Source organism: Sciurus vulgaris, assembly GCF_902686455.1.
Source record: "Sciurus vulgaris genome assembly, chromosome: X".
Lineage (NCBI taxonomy): Eukaryota > Metazoa > Chordata > Mammalia > Rodentia > Sciuridae > Sciurus > Sciurus vulgaris.
This window is the reverse complement of record NC_136471.1, coordinates 49,119,030-49,125,029: the sequence shown is the minus strand read 5'-3', so window position 1 is coordinate 49,125,029 and position 6,000 is coordinate 49,119,030.

Sequence of the window (6,000 nt, the reverse complement as noted above, 5' to 3'; positions counted from 1 at the left end):
CTCTGTAACTCAGGTTTCAAGTAGAGGAAAATCTGTTTCTCTGTGAGGCAGTCTTCGCTGTTTATCAATCCCCTGCTGTTTACCCCATTTGTCTATCTCAATCACCCACAGTCTGCCAGCATATTGACTACTTTTTGAGTGCAGATTGCTCACTGACTGCCGCCTATCATCTGCCATTTGCCTGTTTGCCTGCCTCTTGTCTGTCCATCACCTGCCTTTCACCTACCCCTCACCCACCACCTGAGATCCACATGCCAATTGTCTGCCAGTAGCCTGCAGACTGCCCACAGACTGCCCGTAGATTGCCAGTGGATCACCAGCTGCCTGCTGTTGCCTGGAAGTCCACTGTCACAGTACCAGCAGGTTTGGTTACACGTGGCTGCCACCATTTTGGGACAACAGCCAGGACCTGTAGGATCCCTGACCCGACTGACCATGCCCTGCATCCAGGACCCCCTGTCTGACCAACCACACCCCACATGGACTTAGTGCCCATGCCCCATGCTGCAGCTCCCCATTTGTCAACACTTTTGGAAGCCAGTGCAACCATATTGGATTATCCTAGAAGCAGAAGCAGCCATTTTAGGTGGGGCCAATTCCATCCTGAGACACCTACTGGAGACCAGAAGCTTATTGTCAGGTACCTCTCATGCATCAGGAACAACATGAAAAAAACATGGGAAGAAAGTGTTCCAAACAAACCAAGATTCTATATTAACAGAATCCAATGACAGCAAGGTAGAAGAAATGTCAGAAAAGGAGTTCAGAACATACTTAATTAAAATAATTTGTGAAGGAAAGGATGAGATAAGAGAGCAAATGCAGGAAATGAATGATCACTCCAATGAACAGTTAGAAGAGCAACTGCAAGAAGCAAAAGATCATTTTGATAAAGAGAGAGATTCTGAAAAAAAAAAAACAGAAATCCTTGAAATGAAGGAAACAATAAACCAAATAAAGAAACTCAATGGAAAGCATCACCAACAGACTAGACCACTTGGAAGACAGAACCTCAGACAATGAAGACAAAATATTTAATCTTGAAAATAAAGTTGCCCAAACAGTGAAGATGGTAAGAAAACACGACCAGAATCTCCTAGAACTATGGGACATCATGAAAAGACCAAATTTAAGAATTATTGGGATTGAGGAAGGCACAGAGATACAAACCAAAGGAATGAACAACCTATTCAATGAAATAATATCAGAAAATTTCCCAAGCCTGAAGAATGAAATGGAAAATAAACTATAAGAGGCTTACAGAACACCAAATACACAAAATTACAATACATTCACACTAAGACACATTATAATGAAAATGCCTAACATACAAAATAGGATTTTGAAGGCTGCGAGAGAAAAGCTTCAGATTACATAGAGGGGAAACCAATACGAATATCAGCAGATTTCTCAGGCCAGACTCTAATTAAAAGCTAGAAGGGCCTGGAAAACCATATTTCAAACTCTGAAACAACATGGTTGCCAACCAAGAATCCTATACCCAGCAAAACCAACCTTCAGATTTGAAGATGAAATAAAATCCTTCCGTGATAAACAAAAGTTAAAAGAATTTACTTATAGAAAGCCTGTGCTACAGAATATTCTCAACAAAATATTCCATGAGGAGGAAATGAAAAACAACAATGTAGGTCAGCAAAGGGAGGAACTACCTTAAAGAAAAATCCATTCAAAGGAGAAACCAAGCTAAGTTAAAAACCAAAAATAAGCCCAAATGACAGGGAGTACAAATCATATCTCAATAATAATCCTGAATGTAAATGGTCTAAACTCATCAATCAAAAGACACAGAGTGGCAGAATGGATTCAAAAGCAAGACCTAACAATATGCTGCCTTCAAGAGACTCTTCTCGTAGAAAAAGACATCCACAGACTAAAGGTGAAAGAATGAGAAAAAACATACCATACACACTGACTCAGTAAAAAAGTGGGGGTTTCCATCCTCATATCAGATAAAGTGGACTTCAAGCCAAAGTTAGTCAGGAGGGATAAAGAAGGACATTTCATACTGCTTAAGGGAACCATAAATCAGGAAGACATAATGATCATAAATATACATGCCCCAAACAACAGTGCATCCATGTACATCAAACAAATCCTTCTCAATTAATTCCAGGAATCAAATAGACCACAACACAATAATTCTGGGTGACTTTAACACACCACTGACACCGCTGGATAGATTGTCCAAGCAAAAACTAAACAAAGAAACCATAGAACTCAATAGCACAATCAATAACCTCGACTTAGCAGGCATATATAGAATGTTCCATTCGACTATGAGCGAATTCACTTTCTTCTCAGCAGCACATGGAACATTCTTCTTTTTTTTTTTTTTTTTTTTTGGCGGTACTGGGGATCAAACTCAGGGCCTTGTGCTTGCAGGACAAGCACTCTACCAGCTGAGCTATCTCCCCAGCCCATGTGGAACATTCTTGAAAATAGACCATATGTTATGCCACAAAGCAGCCCTTAGGAAATGCAAAAAAATAGAGATGCTGCTTTGTGTTCTATCAGATCATAATGGAATGAAATTAGAAATCAATGACAAAATAAAAAACAGAAATTACTCCAACACCTGGAGACTAAATAATAGGCTATTGAATGAAACATGGATAACAGAAAACATCAGGGAGGTGATTAAAAAAAATTCTTAGAGGTAAATGAGAATGACGATACAACATATCAAAATCTCTGGGACACTATGAAAGCAGTACTAAGAGGAAAATTCATTGCATGGAACGCATTCAAGAAAGGAATAAAAAGTCAACAACTAAATGACCTAACATTATAGCTCAAAGCCCCAGAAAAAGAAGAACAGAATAATAGCAAAAGTAGTAGAAGACAGGAAATAATTAAAATCAGAGCTGAAATCCATGAAATTGAAACAAATGAAACAATTCAAAAAATCAACAAAATGAAAAGTTGGTTCTTTGAAAAAGTAAACAAAATAGACAAACCCTTAGCCACACTAACAAAGAGAGAGAGAAAACTCAAATTACTAAAATTCATGATGAAAAAGGGAATATCACAACAGACACCACTGAAATACATAACATAATGAGAAGCTACTTTGAAAATCTGTATTCCAACAAAATAGAAAATACTGAAGAGATCGACAAATTTCTAGAGACATATGCTCCTCCGAAACTGTACCAGGAGGACATACACAATTTAAACAGATCAATATCAAGCAATGAAATAGAAGAAGCCATCAAAAGACTACCATCCAAGAAAAGCCCAGCAGCAGATGGATTCTCAGCCAAGTTCTTCAAGACCTTCAAAGAAGAACTCATTACAATACTTCTCAAAGCATTCCAGGAAATAGAAAAGGAGCTAACCCTACCAAACTCATTCTATGAAGCTAATATCATCCTTATACCCAAACCAGGCAAAGACACATCAAGGAAAAAAATTTTAGACCAATATCCTTGATGAATATAGATGCAAAGATCCTTAACAAAATACTCGCAAACCATATCCAAAAGCATATTAAGAAAATTGTGCACCACGATCAAGTGGGGTTCATCCATGGAATGCAAAGATGGTTTAGCATCCATAAATCAAAAAAACTTAATCCATCATTGCAATAAATTTAAGGATAAGAATCATATGGTTATTTCAATTGATGCAGAAAAAGTATTTGACAAAATACAACACCCTTCATGCTCAAAACACCAGAAAAAATAGGGATAATAGGAACATATCTGAACATTGTAAAGGCTATTTATGCTAAGCCCATGGCCAACATCATTCTTAATGGAGAAAAACTGAAAGCATTCCCTTTAAAAATGGGAACAAGACAGGGATGCCCTCTTTCACCACTTCTATTCAACATCGTACTTGAAATATTAGCCAGAGCAATTAGACAGACTAAATAATTTAAAGGGATACGAATAGGAAAAGAGGAACTTAAGCTGTCACTATTTGCTAATGACATGATTCTCTATTTAGAGGACCCAAAAAACTCCTCCAGAAAACTTCTAGACCTCATAAATGAATTCAGCAAAATAGCAGATTATAAAATCAACACGCATAAATCTAAAGCATTTTTATACATAAGCAATGAAACATTTGAAAGGGAAGTGAGGGAAACAATTCCATTTGCAATAGCCTTAAAAAAATAAAATACTTGGGAACCAATCTAACCAAAGAGGTAAAAGATCTCTACAATGAAAACTACAAAACATTGAAGAAAGAAATTGAGGAAGACCTTAGAAGATGGAAAGATCTCCGATGTTCTTGGATAGGTAGAATTAATATTATCAAAATGGTCATACTTCCAAAGGCACTATACAGATTTAATGCAATTCCAATTAAAATCCCTATGGCATTTCTCATAGAAACAGAAAAAGCAATCATGAAATTCATCTGGAAAAACAAAAGACCCAGAATAGCCAAAGCAATACTTGGCAGGAAGAGTGATGTAGGAGGTATCACAATACCAGACCTTATACTCTACTATAGGGCAATAGTAACAAAAACAGCATGGTACTGGCACCAAAATAGACAGGTAGATCAATGGTACAGGATAGAAGACATGGAGACATACTCATATAAGTACAGTAACCTCATACTAGACAAGGGTGCCAAAAACTTGCAATGGAGAAAAGATAACTTCTTCAACAAATGGTGCTGGGAAAACTGGAAATCCATATGCAGTAAAATGAAACTAAAGCCCTATCTCTCACCCTGTACAAAACTCAACTCAATATGGATCAAGGATCTAGGAATTAGACCTGAGAACCTTCACCAAACAGAAGAAGAAGTAGGCCCAACTCTCCATCATGTTGGCTTAGGACCAGACTTCCTTAACAAGACCCCCATAGCCCGGAAATAGAAGCAAAAATCAATAAATGGGACAGATTCAAACTAAAAAGGTTTTTCTCAGCACAGGAAACAATCAACAATGTGAAGAGAGAGCCTACGGAGTGGGAGAAAATCTTTTCCACACACACTTCAGACAGAGCACTCATCTCCAAAGTTTATAAGGAACTTAAAAAAATTTACACCCAAAATACAAAGAACCCAATCAATAAATGGGCTAAGGAAATGGGCAGACACTTCAGAGAAGAAGATATACAGGTGATCAACAAATATATGAAAAAGTGCTCATCATCCCTAGTAATTAGAGAAACACAAATTAAAACCACCCTAAGATTTCATCTAACTCCAATTTGAATGGCTATTATCAAGAACACAAGCAATAATATGTGTTGGCGTCAATGTGGGGGAAAAGGCACACTCATACATTGCTGGTGGAGTTGCAAATTGGTACAGCCACTCTGGAAAGCAGTGTGGAGATTCCTCAGAAAGCTTGGAATGGGCCCACCATTTGACCCACCTATCCCACTCCTCGGTTTATATCCAAAGGACTTAAAGTCAGCATACTACAATGATGCAGCCACATTGACCTTCATAGCAACCCAATTCACAATAGCTAGATTTTGGAACCAACCTAGATGCCCTTCAATTGACAAATGGATAAAGAACCTGTGGTATATATACACAATGGAATATTACTCAGCCATAAAGAAGAATAAAATTATGGCATTTGCTGGTAAATGGATGAAGTTGGAAAATATCATGCTAAGTGAAATAGGCCAAGCCCAAGAAACCAAAGGCTGAATGTTTTCTCTGATAAGTGCATGACAATATATAACAAGGAGGGGGGCGATGGGGGAAGAGAAGAATGAAGGAACTTTGCATGGTATAGAGGAAAAAGGGGTGGGAGGTGGTGGGGGTGGAAAAACAGTAGGATGAAACAGACAGTATTACCCTATATATATGTATGATTACATGAATGGCGTGAATATACATTGTGTACAACCATAGAAATGAAAAGTTGTACCCCATCTGTGTACAATGAATCAAAATGTGTCTATAAAAATAAAAAATATTTTAATAAAAAAATAAAGTGTTCTTAAGTTATTTAGAATTATAATGGAATTCCAAAGTATTTTATTTTTGAAATTAGTAAAA